Genomic DNA, 24102 nt, shown 5'->3' with positions numbered 1-24102 from the left:
GGTAGAAGATTTGTGAGGGCTTCAGGATCTCTTTCAGTGTGAATGCAGTAGTAATGATGCTTTGGAGACCTGCAGCAGAGCTGTAGGGCTAAGCTGTCTCTGTCCACTTCGTATTCGCTTATGGACTCCAATGGACACTCATGGCTTATCAGTTCTGTTGCTACCTCTAACTTGATCAAACATATCTATTGGTCATGTGCAACAGGTCAGGTCCTCTGGTCCTTGCTCTGCCTTCAGGACCATTGGCTGCTCAGCTGACAGGTAAACCTGGAGCCAGCCAGCTGAATTGACATTCTCACGGTGCATGAAGGTTCTCTAAAGTCTGCTGATTCTTTTTTTTTCTTTTTTAATATTTTTATTATGTATTTTCCTCATTTACATTTCCAATGCTATCCCAAAAGTCCCCCATACCCACCCACCCCCCACTCCCCTCCCCACCCACTCCCACTTTTTGGCCCTGGTGTTCCCCTGTACTGGGGCATATAAAGTTTGCAAGTCCGATGGGCCTCTCTTTCCAGTGATGGCTGACTAGGCCATCTTTTGATACATATGCAGCTAGAGACAAGAGCTCCGGGGTACTGGTTAGTTCATAATGTTGTTCCACCTATAGGGTTGCAGTTCCCTTTAGCTGCTTGGGTACTTTCTCTAGCTCCTCCATTGGGGGCCCTAAGGTCAAATCTAAGTAGATGAAGGAACTCCACATAAAACCAGAGACACTGAAACTTATAGAGGAGAAAGTGGGGGAAAGCCTTGAAGATATGGGCACAGGGGGGAAATTCCTGAATAGAACAGCAATGGCTTGTGCTGTAAGATCGAGAATTGACAAATGGGACCTCATAAAATTGCAAAGCTTCTGTAAGGCAAAAGACACTGTCAATAAGACAAAAAGACCACCAACAGATTGGGAAAGGATCTTTACCTATCCTAAATCAGATAGGGGACTAATATCCAATATATATAAAGAACTCAAGAAGGTGGACTCCAGAAAATCAAATAACCGCAATAAAAAATGGGGCTCAGAACTAAACAAAGAATTCTCACCTGAGGAATACTGAATGGCTGAGAAGCACCTGAAAAAATGTTCAGCATCCTTAATCATTGGGAAATAGAAGTCTGCTGTTTCTTCTCACTTTCCTTGGTAATCACCAGCACTCCATGGATCTTTGATCCAGGGGCTTCTGAGTCCTGTGAAGAGGAATACACTGGGCCACGGCTATTCTGGGACTGGTGCCCAGCATGGGTATCCCTACATGGCATGGGCAGAATGAACATAGGCAGAACTCCTTGCCAGAATTTGCATTCAGTCCTCAAGGAAAAACGTTTTTCTTCTCTCTCTCTCTCTCTCTCTCTCTCTCTCTCTCTCTCTCTCTCTCTCTCTCTCTCTCTCTCTCTCTCTTTCTGTTTTTCTTCATCTCTTTCTTTCTTTCTTTTTTTTAACTAGTTCATTAATGGATACGCAGCACATACACATGAGAGCTTCAGGGAGTAACCTGAAGGGGAGGTTAGAATTTGCTCTTATTTAACATTGCAACCAAGAACATAAATTTGTCTAAAAATGACAAGACAACGGGAAGGCACTTTGAGCTTCTGAGACAGCAAATTCTGAGACAAAAGGGGTAAAAAACAAAACAAAACAAGGTGAGTTAGTGGGGTAGGTGGGTCCCTCTGGTGCCTCCTGAGGAGGTTAAGACATGTGGAGTCTCAATGATTGACAGCTGGAGAAGAAAGAGAGCCACATCTACCCGTCAACGTCAGCACACAAGGCAAGACCAGAACTCTTTTTACATCTGCATTCTAATGGCCACATACTCAAAATAATTCTACCAAATTGGCCTGCAAGCATGCCTTCTATTGTCCTTCATTATTCTTGCAACTTTCTCTAGCTATCCCGGTGGAGTCACAGCTCTGCCACTCCACTGAAACCACCATGCTTTCTGGGATGTGAGCGAGCCTCCCGTGTCAGCCAGCACTGTGCGCACTTGAGCATTCCTGCCTCATCCAGACCAAGAGCCTCACCTTTGTTCAGCTTCTGCTGTAAGACTCCGGGGAGCCTTAGCTTACCAGAGACCCCTGAGTGAACCACGTGGAGCCTGGATGGATGCAAAAAGCAAGAGGAATTTATTGTTCCAGTGCACAGGGGTCATCCCAGACCCAAACTAGAGGTCCCGACCCCCAGTGCCCATTCAGTGAGTTTTTATATTCCAGGGGCAGAATAAAGCATCAGCAACTTTTCCTCTACTTTCAACCTGTGATTTAAACAGAGCCTCCCAATGGCAAAGTCACCTGGAATTCCTACCTGGCTCTGTGCTCTTCTGCTCTGGTCTGTATCTTCAGCACACTGCTCTCCACTCTCTGGTATCATCGTCCAGGGACCACAGTGCCTATAAGAGCACTGGAAACACACAAAAAAGAAGGGCCCTGTAAGGAGAAATCTACAGGACCCATGCTGGTCTGCTCTGGCACTGTGCTGGCACAAGCCTCCAGGCTGATTCTGCCAGAGTAATCCATTGCTCCATTCACACGCCCTTTTCTAGCACCCTTGCCCAGCCTCAGGACACTGTCTTCTGCTGTCAGCATGTAGTCCAACTTTGAAGGACTCCACTTAGGAGGGAAGACAGGATTGGATTTTTCTCTAAGACAGTAGCTACATCGCCACCAAACCCCTGAGCATGGATGCTAGTAATTTGTTGAGGTAAGGGGACAGTCTTAAAAGTACAAAATAACCATGGGCTTTCCCACCTACACCCCAGTTCCCGAATAATTACTTGGAGGCTTATTATTAATGTAAAAGGCCTAGGCCACAACTTAGGCTTGTTTCCTGTCTAGCTTGTAACATATTTAACCCACTAAAACTATACTATGTCTGCCAAGAGGCAAATTACCTCTCCTTGATTTCCTGTGTCAATCTTCCTTGGAGTTTGTCCAGAGTAAATCTCCCACCTCTGACTATCTCCTGTAGTTCCAATCCCTCTACTGGAACTCCCTGCCCCCCACCTCGATTTCCTGGCCTTTGCTGATAAGTTTAACCCCGGCACACAGGGTGACTCACAGCAGCTCTAATTTCAGCTCCATGTATACATCACCTCTGTCCTCCATGGCTACTTTTACTCACATGCATTTGAGAAAGTTGTATCTCCGACATTTATGATAACACCACTTTTGGCTGTCTATAGAATTCCACAAAGGAATCTGATGGAGAGTACAAGCCATGAGACTCAGAAGACAAAACCCATACCCTAATAGCAATAATTGTAACCAAGTAGATTTCTTTATGGTATGCTCTAGAGATAATCTCTTGTGTACTGTCTGGAGGTAATATATGTCAATTAAAAGATGCTGCTGTGAGTCTCATCAGCCATTGCCTAACTCTGTGATGAGGGTAGACCAAGTTATCCCAATCATAGAAAGATAACAACTGTATCAATTAAATAAATTCTTAATTTTTCCAATGTCAGAAGGTGATAGACAATTATTTTTGGTTATAGGCTGACTTGTTCTTTTTCTTTTTTTATTAGATATTTTCTTCATTTAGATTTCAAATGCTATCCCCAAAGCCCCCTATACCCTCCCCCTGCCCTGCTCCCCAACCCACCCACTCCTGCTTCCTGACCCTGGCATTCCCCTATACTGGGGCATATGATCTTTGCAAGACCAAGGACCTCTCCTCCCATTGATGGCTGACTAGGCCATCCTCTGCTACATATGCAACTAGAGACACAGCTCTGGGGGTACTGGTTAGTTCATATTGTTGTTCCACCTATAGGGTTGCAAACCCCTTTAGCTCTTTGGGTACTTTCTCTAGCTCCTTCATTAGGGGCCCTGTGTTCCATCCAATAGATGACTGTGAGCATCCACTTCTGTATTTGCCAAACACTGGCATAACCTCACAAGAGATAGCCATATCAGGGTCCTTTCAGCAAAATCTTCTGGCATATGCAATAGTGTCTGGGTTTGGTGGTTGTATATGTGATGGATCCCCGGGTGGGGCAGTCTCTGGATGGTCCTTCCTTCCTTTTCAGCTCCAAACTTTGTCTGTGTAACTCCTTCCATGGGTATTTTGTTCCCCATTCTAAGAAGTAGCAAATATCCACACTCTGGTCTTCCTTCTTCCTGAGTTTCATGTGTTTTGCAAATTGTATCTTGGGTATTCTAAGTTTCTGGGCTAATATCCACTTATCAGTGAGTGCATGTATAGGCTGACGTCTAATTTCCCCAGGTCTCTAATAGAAGGCAAATGTTGTACAAAACACTCAAATTATTCCTTAAATGGAGCTCATATTTACCCTCAGTATAGTTTAGAAACAAAGAAGCTGAACAACCTCCTGTTTCAAGATCTTCATAATTATTTGTGATCCCATAGTTAAGAGGTGATTGGAAAAGGGAAAGTTATTTGAATCCTAGTTATTCATCTGCTGCATTTTCTATTTATGTATTTATTTATGTACAGATATAATCTCAGTTCTTAGCCCAGACTGGCATGGAATTTTTCTATGTAAACCTCAAATGGTGGTTAAAGGAAAATTGGGCACTTAATGTACAAGATTGTATCTAGATCTTTGTCTCTGCCTGCATAAAAATCAACTCCAAAGCCGGGCGTGTTGGCGCACGCCTTTAATCCCAGCACTCGGGAGGCAGAGGCAGGCAGATTTCTGAGTTCGAGGCCAGCCTGGTTTACAAAGTGAGTGCCAGGACAGCCAGGGCTACACAGAGAAAGCCTGTCTCAAAAAAAAAAATCAACTCCAAATAGACTGAAGACCTTAAAGAAGATCTAATACTCTAAAACTGATATTAGAAAAGTAGGGGAAACAAACTAAGGTCGAAGCATAAGTTAGCATTTGTGAATTGAACTGCATTTTTTCAGGAAATATGGCAAACCATTGATAATTGTCATAAGTGTCACCATAGGAAACAAGTGTGGACATTATCAAAGGACAAAATTATTTTCCAGCATGTGAAATGGAAACCCTAGCACAGTGCTGACAGAGCAAACATCTACATAACCATCATAAGACCTAGTGTGGAGATTCCTCAAAATGTGAAAGCATGTCTCCTGCGAGGCTGTGCCAGTGCCTGGAAAATACAGAAGTGGATGCTCACAGTCATCCATTGGATGGAGCATAAGGTCCCCAATGAAGGAGCCAGAGAAATACTCAGGGAGCTGAAGGGGACTGAAGTCCCATAGCAGGAACATCAATATGAACTAACCAGTAGCCTCAGAGGTCCTTGGAACTATACCACCAAAGAAAACACATGGTGGAACTTGTGGCTCTCGCTATATTTGTAGCAGAGGATGGCCTAGTTGGTCATCAATGAGAGGAGAGGCCCTTGGTCCTGCAAAGGCTCTATGCCCCAATATAGGGGAATGCCAGGACCAGGAATGGCAGTGGGTGGGTTGGGGAGCAGGGGAAGGGAAGAGGGGATACGGGATTTTTTCGGAGAAGAAACTAGGAAGGGGATAATATTTGAAATGTAAATAAAGGAAATATCTAATAAGAAAGAAAGAAAGAAAGAAAGAAAGAAAGAAAGAAAGAAAGAAAGAAAGAAAGAAGGAAAGAAGGAAAGAAGAGAAAGAGGAGAGGAGAGGAGAGGAGAGGAGAGGAGAGGAGAGGAGAGGAGAGGAGAGGAGAGGAGAGGAGAGGAGAGGAGAGGAGAGGAGAGGAGAGGAGAGGAGAGGAGAAGAGAAGAGAAGAGAAGAGAAGAGAAGAGAAGAGAAGAGAAGAGAAGAGAAGAGAAGAGAAGAGAAGAGAAGAGAAGAGAAGAGAAGAGAAGAGAAAGAAAAGAAAGGTAAGCTCTGGAGTCAACCAGTGTGCAGAGAACTGATACAGAACAGTACGCAATTCCTCACAACACCAAGAGGATCTGCCAGATGGCACATGCTGGCTGCGCCTTCTCAGGAAGAGACACAAGCTTGCTTAGAGTTTCTTCCAACAGTGATTTGGTTACAGGAAGCCAGGGCTCCTGTCATCTTGGAAACCTCTCCATCTCTAGTTCACATGGCAGCACAAAGCATCCCTTCTGCCCTGAAGAAAGCTCTGCCATCTCAACAGGATATGAATGGCTGGGCAGAAATACAAGCTGTGGGTTACCCAGATTTCAGGCTACAAAAGCACTGTTTTGTGAACAGAAGTCAGGGCCCTGGTGAACATCTCCATACCCAATTATAAAGAGATTTTGAAGACACTGAGATAGGACAACTGCAGAGGGAATGAGAACGCATATGAATTGATCCAAACCGAGTCCTTTAACAAGGTGGCTACCCTACCTCCACATGTATATTGAGGAAGAATGTATTTGGGCTTTCAAATCCAGGAGGTGCAACCTGTCACAAAAGTACCAAGGATTCTGAGCAGGAGGGTCAGAAGTTGTTAGCCAGCCTAGGGTACATAGCAAGACTTTGTCTCATAAAAAATAAAGGAGAGAATTGTGCTTAACTTGGGTAGACTTGAAGGACATTAGGCTAATAAAATAATTAACAAAACAGAGACCAATATTGCCTAATTGAAACCTAAAACACAAACCTCCACTACTGATAAACAATAGCATGATGGAGAGATGTTTGCAGGATGCATTCTAGGCAGTATGTAAGAGGAAGAGGGCAAATATGTAATGCACAGGGTGAAGACCACAGTGCATCATGAAGATTAGTGTGCTCTCACCACTGGAAAAATGGTGCTTTTGGAAGACAGACATGTTAGCTTGTTCCAGTATCCAGATGTTTATATAGATATAAAATAGGACACCATAACACACAGTTCAAACACAAAAAGTTTACTGTAGATAAAAAAAAAATAGTCTGTGTATTACCAGTTGTTTAAACCATACAATTTGTGTCCAGGTTCCAGCATATGATACTCTTGGTGACACTTCTGCCTAAGTAGATCTTAAACTGAGATCTCTGGATATCCTCGATGGTTGATATTCACTCGGACACACAATGCCTAAAATCAGAAATCATTCACCCTTCAGTATCCAGGACCTTTTTTTAAAAATTATTATTAGATATTTTCTTCATTTACATTTCAAATGCTATACCCAAAGCTCCCTATACCCACCCCCAGCCCTGCTCCCCAACCCACCCACCCCCACTTCCTGACCCTGGCATTCCCCTGTACTGGAGCATACGATCTTCACAAGACCAAGGGCCTCTTCTCCTATTGATAGCAGACTAAGCCATCCTCTGTTACATATGCAACTAGAGACACAGCTTTTGGGGCTACTGGTTAGTTCATATTATTGTTTCTCCTATAGGGTTGCCAACCCCTTTAGCTCCTTGGGTACTTTTTCTAGCTCCTTCATTAGGGGCCCTGTGTTCCATCCAATAGCTGACTGTGAGCATCCACTTCTGTATTTGCCAGGCATTGGCATAGACTCATAAAAGAGAGCTATATCAGAGTCCTGTAAGCAAACTTTTTCTGACATATGCAATAGTGTCTGGGTTTGGTGGTTGTCTATGGGATGAATCCATAGGTGGGGCAGTCTCTGGATAGTCCTTCCAGGACCTTTTTTAAAGGCCATCTTCATGGTTCATTTCTGTAGGTATTGATTGATGCCACTGCTTTAGAAGGGAGCCAATAAAAGGGATTCCCCCTCTCCACTGTACAATGCCTGTCAGTGTTGTATATATCTGGGGTCTGGGTCATGCAAATGACACTGTCTCTTGAGATGTTTTACTTGGGATGTGGTGTCCATGCCTAGGTGACTGAGAGAGCAGTACACCAACTGACACCTCTTATCCCATATACACAGCAGTGCACTTGGTGGATGGAAGGGATTTGAGCTGCACCTTACCCTGTTCACTTGACCTCTGCTGGAGAGAGAGGAACTTTGCCCCAATGAGGAAGTTCCCCAAGTTGCCTCTTGTAATCTTCTTGCACAACAAAGGGTCATGGTAAGGTTCTGGGTGTTCCTGAGATGAGAACATGTTTTCCTTCTCTTCTTGCTCCCAGTCCACCGGGCTGCTGATGCCACCTCTGTCTCCGGTGCCACTTCCCTACCAATCAGCAGGACACTCTTTCATCAATGAGACCTGAAAACAGGGGTTTGGTAAGATTACCGAGTGTTAGCCAATCATGCCTTCCCCGTGGCATGAGCAAGGAAGCATAACCTGTGTGGCCGTCTTCAGTCCACTGTGTTAGGGCTTGGCGGGTACCTCCTGCATTGTTCACCATGCAGACAAAACTGTTTTCAGACTTTGTCCTTGTTGAGTGTGTTCCTAGGAGTCCTTTGGGGATGCAGCAAAAGACAATTTAGGCAGCAAAGGCACTAGTCTTGTCTGGGGACACACAGCTGCATTAGCAGCAACATCCCTATGGGGCATCAGAAAGAAAACAGCTTTGATCCTGTGAGATACTGTTGAAAACAAGAAAGGCAGCATATACTAGCATGTGGGCATAAGGAGGAGTATGAATTTGATGACTTAATTCCCTAGGTTTTCTTAGGTGGTAGAAGATAGCAGGAGACCATAAACTACCCAAAGGAAAACCCTGCTGTCAGACCAGAGGGTCTTACTTGTTTTCTTACAACAGGTTCTTATCCATGATCATGCTTGGAAACAGGTCCTGCTCTGGGTTCAGCTATTAAACACTTCATATTTCACTTTGGCTCTACTCAAAACATAGTTGGTGGACTTTACCTTTTAAGCTGTCGGATGCCCTGGGGTACCATGACATGATCTGGCTTCACATGGCTCCTATGAAGATGAACTGGTTAATGTTTCAGATAAGGATGTAGACAAGACAAAACAAATTTGGAGAGACAACTAGAGTCACAAAAAATATGACAATACTTTGTTTGGAATACAGATTCTCTCCATTTCAACCAATTTCAATAGCAGCAAGAATGCCAAAAGAATGCTCTCTTCTCTCTCTCTCTCTCTCTCTCTCTCTCTCTCTCTCTCTCTCTCTCTCTCTCTCTCTCTCTCTCTCTCTCTCTCTCTTTCTCTCTCACTGTGTGTGTTTGTGTGTCCGTGTGTGTGTTTGTGTGTCCCTGTCTGTCCAAATAGGGTGAGTTGTGAGGGTATCTGAGTAATGGTGGATTAGAAGCAAGCTGTCTAGCAAGCCAGGATGGTTTTATGAGCTGCACCATGAGCAATGGACTCACCTGTTCATGTCCACTCTACCTTGCTTATGAGTACAAGACGGACATTCCCTGCACTCTCCTTGCTCTGTTTCTGGCTCCAAACTGGTAAGCACCAGTCATCTTGGACACAAACACAAGTAGATCAGATCAGACACTCTGGGGTCCTACTGTGCTTCCAGTGTCCACTTGTTCTTCTAATGTTTCATGGGTACATCTGGAGACAGGCAGCTGATGATCTCTACATGCCTGGAAGTTCCTCTGATGTCTGGTTTCCTGATGATGACCTGCATGCATGTCATGGTACCTTGTTTCCAGAATTACTGAGATCTATGGAGTACTTTGCTTGGCTGGCAAAACTGTGGAATCACCAGCCAACGTGAACCAACCTAGAGGGCAAAGTCAGGACAATCATGAGTTCAGACCTTCCTCCCACAATCCATGCACAGTCCTCAGGTCGCAAAGGACCTGAGAAGGGTATCACACAAGCCAGACACACTCTGTTAATCTGCAGACAGAGGAAGAATTTGCCCTTAGTTTCATATTGTGATGTAGACATGGTTCCACCCTCGCCCCCCACCCCCACCCCACCCCCTGGCATCCAACCATGGGAAATTCCTCCCTGGCCCTCTCCTGTATCTGTGTGCATCCTCAGTAGGCTGCTCTTCACTCTCTGGTATCAGTTTTCAGGGAGCACAGTGCCTCTAAATGCTCTTCAAACAGACATAAGAAAGAGAGATCTTAGTAGAAATCTTCAGGACTTATGCTTCACTGTGCTGACCCTGTGCTAGCATGGGCCGACAGGCTGAATCTTCCCGAGTGCTCCACTGATCCCTTCACCCACCCTCCTCCAACACCCTGGCCAGGCTCAAGACACTGTCCTCTGCCCTCTACATGTGGTGAAGTTACTCACAAAGGATACTGTGGGATTAGATTTATCAGTGATAATACATTACCACCAACCCCTAAAATCTATATTCTTGTAACCTGTTTATTTCAAAGCATATCATTTAGTCCAGGAAAGTGTTCAGTGAGTGCAAGCATTTGCTGCCAAGGGTGGGGGGACGTTAATCCATTCCCCAAGACAGATAGGGTGTAAAGACAGAACTGACTCTGGCTGGTTAACTTCCATGCACATACAGTAAATAAATATTTTTTTTCTTTAAAGAAATTGACATTATTTTAAACAAAAAACCTAGAGGTAGAAGTGTATTGTAGTCTCTCCACTTACATGGTACCATGGCTACCTCCATGGCTCTTTTGAAACACAGCCAGGCAGGCCTCTGTTGTTGGTCAGGGTGCACTGCTTTGGTGCAGGCAGCAACATAAAGTTCGCAGGCCTCTTAGAAATCCATTCCTGGAGGCGGCGCCATCTTCGGCTCCAGACAACCGGCCACCTTCCTGACAACCGGCCACCTTCCAGGTGAGTGCACAGGGATCTGCCAGCCTGAGAGGTTTGTGCGTCAGACCCCAGCTGGAGCCTCCTTGGCTCCAGGACTCCACGGAGGGCAGGCTGCGGAGGGCAGGCTGCACGGGTGACGGTGTGGAATACAGAGGCCAGCTGTTTCTGGGACAAGCAAGAGCCAGAGAGCTTCTGAGGCGGCGCCATCTTCGGCTCCAGACAACCGGCCACCTTCCTGGCCAAAGCAACACAGCTTCTGGGAAAGATCCTGTTTTGGGCCGTCATCTTCAGCCAGGAGGAGGTCCAAACACCAGATAACTGTGCACCTTCCCTGAAAGAGGAAAGCTTGCCTGCAGAGACTGCTCTGACCACTGAAACTCAGAGGAGAGAGCTAGTCTCCCACGTCTGCTAGTAGAGGGTAACAAAATCAACAGAGGAACAATCTCTAAACAAAGACAACTATAACAACTAACTCCAGAGATTGCCAGATGGCGAAAGGTAAACGTAAGAATCCTACTAATGAAGAATAAAAATTACTGAACTCTTCCTCACCCCAGAGCCCGACCCCTCCCATCTAGAGAGTGTTCCCATAACACTCCTGAACTCTTCATCCCAGAATGCATTCCTGAACTCCTCACCCTAGAGTTTGAACCCTCCCAACTAAAGACTGTTCCAAGAACATTTTTGAGATAAGGGCCTCCTGGAACAACCTCAGAATGAACCGGGTACATTGCCAAATAATAGGACATGACCCCTTAGTTACGTAGAATCCCTTGGCAGAACCCCTTGTCCCTTGGCAGAACCCCTTAGTTATGTAAACTTGTACTTTCCCTACCCCGCTCTCCCCCCTTGAGTTTTCCTATATAAGCCTGTGAAAAATTTGGCTGGTCGTCGATTCTCCTCTACACCACTAGGTGTATGAGTTTCGACCCCAGAGCTCTGGTCTATGTGCTGCTTTCATGCTGCTGCTTTATTAAATCTTGCCTTCAACATTTTAAGTTCGGTCTCAGTGTCTTCTTGGGTCCGCGGCTGTCCCGAGGCTTGAGTGAGGGTCTCCCTTCGGGGGTCTTTCACTAACAGGAACCAAGACCACTCACCATCATCAGAACTCAGCACTCCCACTTCGCCCAGTCCAGGGCATCCTAACACACCTGAAGAGGTAGACCTGGATTTAAAAGCATTTCTCATGATGATGGTAGAGGACATAAAAAAGGAATTTAATAACTCACTTAAAGAAATACAGGAGAACACTGCTAAAGAGTTACAAGTCCTTAAAGAAAAACAGGAAAACACAACCAAACAGGTAGAAGTCCTTATAGAAAAACAGGAAAACACATCGAAACAGGTGACAGAAATGAACAAAACCATACTAGACCTAAAAAGGGAAGTAGACACAATAAAAAAAAACCCAAAGTGAGGCAACGCTGGAGATAGAAACCCTAGGAAAGAAATCTGGAACCATAGATGCCAGTATCAGCAACAGAATACAAGAGATGGAAGAGAGAATCTCAGGTGCAGAAGATTCCATAGAGAACATCGGCACAACAATCAAAGAAAATGGAAAATGCAAAAAGATCCTAACTCAAAGCATCCAGGAAATCCAGGACACAATGAGAAGACCAAACCTACAGATAATAGGAGTGGATGAGAATGAAGATTTTCAACTCAAAGGACCAGCAAACATCTTCAACAAAATTATTGAAGAAAACTTCCCAAATCTAAAGAAAGAGATGCCCATGAACATACAAGAAGCCTACAGAACTCCAAATAGACTGGACCAGAAAAGAAATTCCACCCCACACATAATAATCAGAACATCAAATGCACTAAATAAAGATAGAATACTAAAAGCAGTAAGGGAAAAAGGTCAAGTAACATATAAAGGCAAGCCTATCAGAATTACACCAGATTTTTCACCAGAGACTATGAAAGCCAGAAGAGCCTGGACAGATGTTATACAGACACTAAGAGAACACAAATTCCAGCACAGACTACTATACCCAGCCAAACTCTCAATTACCATAGATGGAGAAACCAAAGTATTCCACGACAAAACTAAATTCACCCATTATCTCTCCACGAATCCAGCCCTTCAAAGGATAATAACAGAAAAAAACCAATACAAGGATGGGAACCACGCCCTAGAAAAAACAAGAAGATAATCCCCCAACAAAACTAAAAGAAGACAGCCACAAGAACAAAATGCCAACTTTAACAACAAAAATAACAGGAAGGAACAATTACTTTTCCTTAATATCTCTTAATATCAATGGTCTCAACACCCCAATAAAAAGACATAGACTAACAGACTGGCTACACAAACAAGTCCCAACATTCTGCTGCTTACAGGAAACCCATCTCAGGGAAAAAGACAGACACTACCTCAGAGTGAAAGGCTGGAAAACAATTTTCCAAGCAAATGGTCTGAAGAAACAAGCTGGAGTAGCCATTTTAATATCGGATAAAATCGACTTCCAACCCAAAGTTATCAAAAAAGACAAGGAGGGACACTTCATACTCATCAAAGGTAAATCCTCCAAGAGGAACTCACAATTCTGAATATCTACGCTCCAAATGCAAGGGCAGCCACATTCATTAAAGACACTTTAGTAAAGCACAAAGCACACGTTGCACCTCACACAATAATCGTGGGAGACTTCAACACACCACTTTCATCAATGGACAGATCGTGGAAACAGAAACTAAACAGGGACACAGTGAAACTAACAGAAGTTATGAAACAAATGGACCTGACAGATATCTACAGAACATTTTATCCTAAAACAAAAGGATATACCTTCTTCTCAGCACCTCACAGGACCTTCTCCAAAATTGACCATATAATTGGTCACCAAACAGGCCTCAACAGATACAAAACTATTGAAATTGTCCCATGTATCCTATCAGACCACCATGGCCTAAGACTGATCTTCAATAACAACATAAATAATGGAAAGCCAACATTCACGTGGAAACTGAACAACACTCTTCTCAATGATACCTTGGTCAAGGAAGGAATAAAGAAAGAAATTAAAGACTTTTTAGAGTTTAATGAAAATGAAGCCACAACGTACCCAAACCTATGGGACACAATGAAAGCATTTCTAAGAGGGAAACTCATAGCTCTGAGTGCCTCCAAGAAGAAACGGGAGAGAGCACATACTAGCAGCTTGACAACACATCTAAAAGCTCTAGAAAAAAAGGAAGCAAATTCACCCAAGAGGAGTAGACGGCAGGAAATAATCAAACTCAGGGGTGAAATCAACCAAGTGGAAACAAGAAGAACTATTCAAAGAATTAACCAAAGGAGGAGTTGGTTCTTTAAGAAAATCAACAAGAGGGCTGGTGAATTGGCTCAGTGGGTAAGAGAACCCGACTGCCCTTCCGAAGGTCCGGAGTTCAAATCCCAGCAACCACATGGTGGCTCACAACCATCTGTAACGAGATCTGACTCCCTCTTCTGGAGTGTCTGAAGACGGCTACAGTGTACTTACATATAATAAGTAAATCAATCTTAAAAAAAAAAAATTTAAAAAAAAAAAAAAAAGAAAATCAACAAGAGAGATAAACACTTAGCTAGACTCACTAAAGGGCACAGGGACAAAATCCTAATTAACAAAATCAGAAATGAAAAGGGAGACATAACAACAGATCCTGAAGAAATCCAAAACACCATCAGATCCTTCTACAAAAGGCTATACTCAACAAAACTGGAAAACCTGGACGAAATGGACAAATTTCTGGACAGATACCAGGTACCAAAGTTGAATCAGGATCAAGTTGACCATCTAAACAGTCCCATATCACCTAAAGAAATAGAAGCAGTTATTAATAGTCTCCCAACCAAAAAAAGCCCAGGACCAGACGGGTTTAGTGCAGAATTCTATCAGACCTTCAAAGAAGATCTAATTCCAGTTCTGCACAAACTATTCCACAAAATAGAAGTAGAAGGTACTCTACCCAACTCATTTTATGAAGCCACTATTACTCTGATACCTAAACCACAGAAAGACCCAACAAAGATAGAGAACTTCAGACCAATTTCTCTTATGAATATCGATGCAAAAATCCTCAATAAAATTCTCGCTAACCGAATCCAAGAACATATTAAAGCAATCATCCATCCTGACCAAGTAGGTTTTATTCCAGGAATGCAGGGATGGTTTAATATACGAAAATCCATCAATGTAATCCATTATATAAACAAACTCAAAGACAAAAACCACATGATTATCTCGTTAGATGCAGAAAAAGCATTTGACAAGATCCAACACCCATTCATGATAAAAGTTCTGGAAAGATCAGGAATTCAAGACCCATACCTAAACATGATAAAAGCAATCTACAGCAAACCAGTAGCCAACATCAAAGTAAACGGAGAGAAGCTGGAAGCAATCCCACTAAAATCAGGGACTAGACAAGGCTGCCCACTTTCTCCCTACCTTTTCAACAAAGTATTAGCCAGAGCAATTCGACAACAAAAGGAGATCAAGGGGATACAAATTGGAAAAGAGGAAGTCAAAATATCACTTTTTGCAGATGATATGATAGTATATATAAGTGACCCTAAAAATTCTACCAGAGAACTCCTAAACCTGATAAACAGCTTCGGTGAAGTAGTTGGATATAAAATAAACTCAAACAAGTCAATGGCCTTTCTCTATACAAAGAATAAACAGGCTGAGAAAGAAATTAGGGAAACAACACCCTTCTCAATAGTCACAAATAATATAAAATATCATGGCGTGACTCTAACTAAGGAAGTGAAAGATCTGTATGATTAAAAACTTCAAGTCCCTGAAAAAAGAAATTAAAGAAGATCTCAGAAGATGGAAAGATCTCCCATGCTCATGGATTGGCAGGATCAACATTGTAAAAATGGCCATCTTGCCAAAAGCAATCTACAGATTCAATGCAATCCCCATCAAAATTCCAACTCAATTCTTCAACGAATTAGAAGGAGCAATTTGCAAATTCATCTGGAATAACAAAAAACCTAGGATAGCAAAAAGTCTTCTCAAGGATAAAAGAACCTCTGGTGGAATCACCATGCCTGACCTAAAGCTTTACTACAGAGCAATTGTGATAAAAACTGCATGGTACTGGTATAGAGACAGACAAGTAGACCAATGGAATAGAATTGAAGACCCAGAAATGAACCCACACACATATGGTCACTTGATCTTCGACAAGGGAGCTAAAACCATCCAGTGGAAGAAAGACAGCATTTTCAACAATTGGTGCTGGCACAACTGGTTGTTATCGTGTAGAAGAATGCGAATCGATCCATACTTATCTCCTTGTACTAAGGTCAAATCTAAGTGGATCAAGGAACTTCACATAAAACCAGAGACACTGAAACTTATAGAGGAGAAAGTGGGGAAAAGCCTTGAAGATATGGGCACAGGGGAAAAATTCCTGAACAGAACAGCAATGGCTTGTACTGTAAGATCGAGAATTGACAAATGGGACCTAATGAAACTCCAAAGTTTCTGCAAGGCAAAAGACACCGTCAATAATACAAAAAGACCACCAACAGATTGGGAAAGGATCTTTACCTATCCTAAATCAGATAGGGGACTAATATCCAACATATATAAAGAACTCAAGAAGGTGGACTTCAGAAAATCAAATAACCCCATTAAAAAATGGGGCTCAGAACTGAACAAAGAATTCTCACCTGAGGAATACCGAATGGCAGAGAAGCACCTGAAAAAATGTTCAACATCCTTAATCATCAGGAAAATGCAAATCAAAACAACCTTGAGATTCCACCTCACACCAGTCAGAATGGCTAAGATCAAAAATTCAGGTGACAGCAGATGCTGGCGTGGATGTGGAGAAAGAAGAACACTCCTCCATTGTTGGTGGGATTGCAGGCTTGTACAACCACTCTGGAAATCAGTCTGGCGGTTCCTCAGGAAATTGGACATAGTACTACCGGAGGATCCAGCAATACCTCTCCTGGGCATATATCCAGAAGATGCCCCAATTGGTAAGAAGGACACATGCTCCACTATGTTCATAGCAGCCTTATTTATAATAGCCAGAAGCTGGAAAGAACCCAGATGCCCCTCAACAGAGGAATGGATACAGAAAATGTGGTACATCTACACAATGGACTACTACTCAGCTATTAAAAAGAATGAATTTATGAAATTCCTAGTCAAATGGATGGACCTGGAGGGCATCATCCTGAGTGAGGTAGCACATTCACAAAGGAACTCACACAATATGTACTCACTGATAAGTGGATATTAGCCCCAAACCTAGGATACCCAAGATATAAGATACAATTTGCTAAACACATGAAACTCAAGAAGAATGAAGACTGAAGTGTGGACACTATGCCTCTCCTTAGAAGTGGGAACAAAGCACCCTTGGAAGGAGTTACAGAGACAAAGTTTGGAGCTGAGATGAAAGGATGGTCCATGTAGAGACTTCCATATCCAGGGATCCACCCCATAATCAGCATCCAAACGCTGACACCATTGCATACACTAGCAAGATTTTATCGAAAGGACCCAGATGTAGCTGTCTCTTGTGAGACTATGCCGGGGCCTAGCAAACACAGAAGTGGATGCTCACAGTCAGCTAATGGATGGATCACAGGGCTCCCAATGGAGGAGCTAGAGAAAGTACCCAAGGAGCTAAAGGGATCTGCAACCCTATAGGTGGAACAACATTATGAACTAACCAGTACCCCGGAGCTCTTGACTCTAGCTGCATATGTATAAAAAGATGGCCTAGTCGGCCATCACTGGAAAGAGAGGCCCATTGGACTTGCAAACTTTATATGCCCCAGTACAGGGGAACGCCAGGGCCAAAAAGGGGGAGTGGGTGGGTAGGGGAGTGGGGGTGGGTGGGTATGGGGGACTTTTGGTATAGCATTGGAAATGTAAATGAGCTAAATACCTAATAAAAAATGGAAAAAAAATTATTACATACCAAAAAAAAAAAAAAAAGAAATCCGTTCCTTATGGTCTTCCAGACCTGTCTTTGAAAGGGGGCCTGGGGTGCAGTCTGACACCTGCCATGGAGGTGTCCCTGGAGTGTATTTGTGGAGGATGGTCTGGACTCTCTCTGTTGTATAGCAGGACCCTCACCCTTGGCCTCCTTCCTGGAGAATGGAGGTGATGTAACTTGTGTGTTCATGATGTCCATTGACCCAGCTCTAGTCACAATGTGGAGCTGTCCCATGAGGTTTGGATATTCCAAAGACTCTCCAGTAGACATTTCTTCTGAGGTGTCACTGATCTCTGTCTCCCAGATGCTTCTCATGTAGTGAGCCTGTCCCATGAGGTTTGGATATTCCAAAGACTCTCCAGTAGACATTTCTTCTGACATGTCACTGATCTCTGTCTCCCAGATGCTCTTCATGTAGTGAGCCTTCTGGACAAGCTGGGGGCTGATACTGTTGAGTGGAGTTGTCTGCTTGTTGAAGCAGTTCCAGGTGGGTGGCATAGAGTGTCTCATTGTAGTTCTCTTTCCCTTCTTAAGACTTTTTGATTCATTGGGCAAACGGAAGGTGGAATGGGTAGGCATACTAGTTGCCCTCCTTACAGCTGTTTGGTTTTTTATGGTTGGCTCTGTGTTTTTCAACATTCTATCACACAGCCTTGGATCTGGTTTTTTGTTGTCTTGTTTTCCTGTGGTAACTGTTGTTGTTGTTGTTGTTGTAGCAATAAATAAGTAGCCATCACCGTGTCGAATTTTTTCTCCCGCAAACTTTCTCTTATCTCTCCTGGATTGTATCCCAGGACACCCATGAGTATGATTATACTGGGGTCCGGGTGGCTTTCAGTGTTCTCTCCTAAAGAAGCGGGAGAAGCTTCATTGTCATGGTTTATCCACTTGAATCTGGCGATCTCATGGACTGTTGGCCTCTCTCCAGGGTTGACAGTTAGCAAATTGTCTATCACATCCCAAAGTTCTGGTGACAGACTGAAACTCCTAGGGTACCTTCCTGCAAAGATCTTCTGCTTTGTTGCTTCATAGCTATATCCCTCGAAAGGGAGGCGCCCTGTGGCCATAAAATAAAGCACAACCCCCAAGCTCCAGACATCAGTGGCCCGGCCATCGTACCCTCTACCTTCCAGCAGTTCTGGGGCACAGTAAGGGAGGGTTGCACAGAACTCGACCAGCTTCTGGCCCATGATTATCTTGGTGCCCAATCCAAAATCAGCAAGCTTTACATCTCCTCTGTGGTCCAATAAGATGTTTTCTGGCCTTAAATCCCTGTGGACAATCCCTTTCTGGTGACAGTACCTGAGGGCATACACTATCTGTTTAAACAGCCTGTGGCACTCCTTCTCTGCTATATAACCAAACTTTTCAATTCTGCTCAGCAGCTCTCCTCCCACAGCATGCTCCAGAACGATGAAAATGTTTCTGGTAGTGTCGATTACATGTAAAACTTTGATAATATGGGGATGGTCAAGGGATTTCATGGTTTCGATTTCGGATTGCACAAGGGGGTTTCTCCTGCTTTGGGGGAGGATTTTTGTTGCTACCTTTGTGTTCGTGAGTAGATGGCTCGCCAGTTTTACTTCCCCAAATGACCCTTGGCCAAGGGTTGTTAATATTTTATAGTGCTCCGTTAGAGCTACTTCGCCAAAGGTGTTGGACCTGAGGTCCTGACATGCTTGCCACCTCTTCATCATTGCTGATAGGTCAATTGTTTTGTGATCAGTGTCCACAACACCTAGGGATGCAAGAAAAAAGGGAAGTAAAAGTGGGTCTAAGAGAAACATTTATAGCCTTAAATTCCTGTGCTAATACCAACACAAAAGTTGTCCAAATGAGCTAATGATGCATGTCACAGTCATAGAAATATTAGAACAAGCAAAATCCAAAAGAATTAGAATCAAGTTCAGAATATGAATTGATGAAATGGAGAGAAAAATAATACAAAGACCAATGTAACTGTCTTAGTTTGGAATTCTTAGCTGTGAATAGCCTCCATGACCAAGGCAACTCTTATTAAGGACAATACGCATTTGAAGCTGCCTTACAGGTTTAGGAGTTCAATCCATTATCACCAATGTAAGACTATGGCAGCATACTGGCAGGCATGAAGCAGGAGGAGATGAGAGTCCTACATCTTCATCTGAAGACTGTTAAGAGAAGACTGTCTCTTCTTAGAAGTTAGGAGTAGGAGCTCAAAACCCACCTGGACAGTGGCACACTTCATCCAACAAGGTGACACCTGCTAATAGTGCCACTCCCTGGGCCAAGCATATTCAACACCACTCTGGTAACAAAGACTTGTTTATTCTAAGGATAACAATAACAAGTAATCTTCACCAAGATAACTCATAGAAATAGGAAGATATACATTAACAATATTAGAGAGAAGATAATGCAGTATACAATAAATACAAATGGAATCCAGATATCCAAACAGTCACTAGGGAATCTCTTAAAAATGTTCCGGTGAAATGGAAAAATCTAGAAAAAATTGATGATCCTCTAGATACACATTAAACTACCAACTAAAACTAAAAAGAGGGAAAACATCCAAACTGAAGACTGTATGAGTCAGAGGCAGTTGATGGCAAAAAGTTGCAGTGTTTTCTGGGTAAAGGAGGGAGTTGTACATATGAACTCACAGCATTGTGACCTGCTCAGGCTCAAGTCAGTCAAAATCTCAGCATGAAGAGGGGAGGTGGACAGGAAATCACACCCAGCTGATGAGCCCTTCAAAACTGATAGCTGTCAGGAGAGCTATCAATTTTAAGGATGTGGCCCCTTACGGATAAGGGTGGACAGACTACTCTTCAATGGAAGGCCACACACCTGAGAGTATAAAGACAAGAGAAAGTGTACTGGATGGCCAGACACAAAACAAAAGACCCAAACCAGGAGAGTAGGAAATGACGAGCGGAGGATCTGGGAGGAGTTAGGGGAAAGGATAAATACAACCAAAATATCATGTAAAATTCTCAAAAATCACCAGGTGTGGTGGCACATGCCTTTAATCCCAGCACTCGGGAGGCAGAGGCAGGTGGATTTCTGTGTTCAAGGCCAGCCTGGTCTACAAAGTGAGTTCCAGGACAGCCAGGGCTGTACAGAGAAACCCTGTCTTGAAAACAAACAAACAAACAAACAATGAATCAATCAAACAAATCTCAAAAATCTAATTTCAAACAAAAATGCAACAAGATTTAAATAGTAATTTAAAAGAATTTCTTAACAACAATAAAAACAAGAAAAGACCAGACCAGACAAACTCGTTGGTGATTTTCATCAAATCTTTAAAGAAGAGCCCACACCAGTACTTTTGAAACTATTTATTAAACTAGAAAGAGGAGCAGGAGCAATCAAGATTCATCCTTAGAGAATGTATTACGCAGATACTGAGGCCACATGGGCACAGTAACAAGAGTCATAGTAACATAGTCAACACCAGTGAACACAGACACAATAATCCTTAGTCTGAGAGCTTAATGCCTCACACAGAATTCAACAGCCCTTGAAAGGACCAAACTTCCTGATCAAGATGGATTCATCCAGTCATGCCAGGGCTGCAACAACCACCAAGGATTGACAGCGATGCTTAGAAATGGAAGGGCAAGAATCACATGCTCAGCTGAAGAATGGAATTGTCATTTAAAAAGAAGAACATGGATCTGGAAATCACCTTGTAGTGTTTAACAAGTCAGTCCAGAGAGACTGGCTCTCAAGTGCTGAAGCATAGTTAGGGGAAGGGGCCTGTAGTAAAAGGGATTGATTCATTAGGAATGTAAAGAAGAAAGAAGGGACTGGGGTACAGGTTCTTAGATTAGGTGAATAGTCTTAAAGTACATTATGTGCATATTCAGAAATGTTTTAGGGAACTGTCCTACTTTATGCTTAATGTTTATTAACAAGAACTTTAAAAAGTAAATAAACGGCAATGAAAATGAGTAGGTAGAAAAAGACAAATTGAAGATAATTAATGATGATAATTTAAACTATGTAAAAAAGAAAATCTAAAATCAAAGGTGTCAGCGTTTGGAGGCTGATTATGGGATGGATCCCCGGGTATGGCAGTCTCTAGATAGTCCATTCTTTTCTCTCAGCTCCAAACTTTGTCTCTGTAACTCCTTCTATAGGTGTTTTGTTCCCAATTCTAAGAAGGGGCAAAGTGTCCACACTTTGGTCTTCGTTCTTCTTGAGCTTCATGTGTTTTGCAAATTGTATCTTGTATCTTGGGTACTCTAAGTTTCTGGGCTAATATCCACTTATCAGTGAGTACATATCATGTGAGGTTTTTGGGATTGGGTTACCTCACTCAGGATGATGCCCTCCAGGCCCATCCATTTGCCTAGGAATTTCATAAATTCATTCTTTTTAATAGCTGAGTAGTACTCCATTGTGTAAGTGTACCACATTTTCTGTATGCATTCCTCTGTTGAGGGACATCTGGGTTCTTTCCAGCTTCTGGCTATTATAAATAAGGCTGCTATGAACATAGTGGAGCATGTGTTCTTATTACCAGTTGGAATAAGAACAGGAGAGGTATTGCGGGATCTTCTGGTAGTACTATATCTAGTTTTCTGAAGAATCACCAGACTGACTTCCAGAGTGGTTGTACAAGTTTGCAAGAGAGCTGTTTTCTAAAACAGTTATAATACTGAGGAGCTATAATACTGAAATCAGACACAACTATACACACACACACACAAACACACACACAAACACACACACAAACACCACCCCTCTCCCCTTACTGCTCCAGGCCCCATCTACCTCATCCACTCCCAACCTCCCCCACCCCTCCCCACCCCCCCTATCTGCATACCCCTTACCCATCCTATCCACCCTCCCTAGTCCTCACCGTCCCTTACTCACCCACCCATTCAGGACTCCATTCATCCTTTCCCAACTGGGCTCCACTCCATCATTCCCTGCTTGGTGTGCAGCAACTCCAGGACATCCCAAGGGAGGAAGTGAAAAACAGAACCACAAACACCAATTAAAGTAATTGGAGGAATTTTGCTTTAAAAAATTAATAAATCACCTAGTTAAAACATTATCTAGATAAACCATCGTGAAAAAGATACCCTCAAACAAGGACCAAATGTGAGAGGAGCCACATTAAAGGAAATTAATGAGCCTTTTCACATTACAGGTAATGGATTAAAACCCAAGTGACATATAAATGCAAATTAAGTGTAGAGACTGATTATGGGTTTGACATTAAGGTGATAGAACATGAGGTAAGCAAAAATGAAGTGGAATAATTTAAAATCCAGAGAAGGCAGAGCACAGGGGGCAGTGACAGATGATTCCCAAGCAGATCTAAACTAATAACCAAGAAACCAACGCTAAAAACATAGGAAAAGGCTAATATTAATTACAATACCTTCTTTTTGTAACTAAACCTATGACAAGAAGAACATTACTAGAGAATAGTATATTTTGGGTCACAGCTTAAGAAAACATACAGTCCATCATTGTGGGGAAAGCATGGCAGAAGGAGCAGGAGGCAGCTTGCCTGGTAGCGTCTGCAGTCAGAGACTGATGAATGCTGGCACCCATCTGGCTTCCTCCTTTTCTTTTTTTTATTCAATCTGGGACCCCAGCCCATGGAATGCTACTACATCTGTTCAGAGTGGGTCTTCTCTCCTCATTTAAACCTCTCTGAAAACACCTTTATAAATAATCAAAGTGTGTTTCATAGATATCTCTAAATCCAGTTGACATTGAAGATTGGCTAGGTCTACCTTTGCCTTTGTCATAACATTTCATCCCTTGTCCTTGAAATCTCATTTTATTTCATAATGAAAAATTTATTTAGTCGATCTGTAAAAATGCTCAGTCTTAAGAGTTACAACACGTAAACCCTAAAGTGTGGCTAGAGAAATGGCTCAGTTACAAGCACCCACTGTTGCTCCAAGGACCCACGTTTGAGTCTCATCACCCACATGGCTTGTCACAAGTTTCTCTAACTCCAGTTCTAGACCAGGGGAATCTGATATTTTCCTTTGGCCTCTGAGAACATCAGGCACACATATGGCATTCAGACAGGCCATACACACACACATAAAGTAATTTTTTAAAAAGTTCAAGGGTAGAATCTTTACTGGACCTCATGTAAGCCCTTAGCTGTGAACCTGTTGTGGGTCATTTCAGAATAACCTGGGATGAGAGTCTCAGTGAAGTATTATCTAGATCCAGTTTGTCTGTAAGCATGTCTGAAAAATATTGCCTTGACAGCTTTACTGGTGTGAAACATTCTAGCCCAGTGATGGGTGTCCCCATTCTCTGTTTAGAAGTTTTGAACAGTATAATAGTAGAGAAAGCTGGTCACTACACATGTGTCCATTCATTTCTCTCTGCTCTTGACTGTGGATATGAAGTGACTGGTCTCTAATGCTGTGGCTTTCCCCCAGTGATGGACTTTAACCTGAAATTTTAGAATATAATAAACTCTCTTTCTCTTAAGTTTCTTGTTGCCAAGATAATATCCCTATAAAATAAAATTTTAAAGTGATGTGTCTCCAATATAGAATGGCACAGAGTAAACAGACCTGTTTCAAAGGGGAAGAATGAGAGGATAGTAAAAATATTAGACCAGAGAAAGATCAAATGGTCAGAGGGAGGAAGGGACCTGGGTGGGACAGGGGACAGGGAGGGAA

The 24102-nt window shown here is 42.9% G+C and overlaps 1 long non-coding RNA gene and 1 pseudogene across 1 annotated transcript; both read right to left on the bottom strand.

Annotated features, from left to right (window-relative positions):
• Positions 1-6760: 6760 nt before the first annotated feature.
• On the bottom strand, positions 6761-9581 carry Gm5984. The gene is made up of 3 exons (XR_868232.1): positions 9100-9581; positions 7789-8689; positions 6761-6938 (listed from the first exon to the last, which is right to left on the bottom strand). It is a non-coding gene; the product is annotated as a predicted gene 5984 (long non-coding RNA).
• Positions 9582-9754: 173 nt separating this feature from the next.
• On the bottom strand, positions 9755-19144 carry Gm38697 (annotated as a pseudogene).
• Between the last annotated feature and the right edge of the window lie 4958 nt (positions 19145-24102).

Source organism: Mus musculus, chromosome 5 (genome assembly GCF_000001635.26).
Source record: "Mus musculus strain C57BL/6J chromosome 5, GRCm38.p6 C57BL/6J".
Lineage (NCBI taxonomy): Eukaryota > Metazoa > Chordata > Mammalia > Rodentia > Muridae > Mus > Mus musculus.
This window is presented reverse-complemented; position numbering and strand designations above follow the sequence as displayed.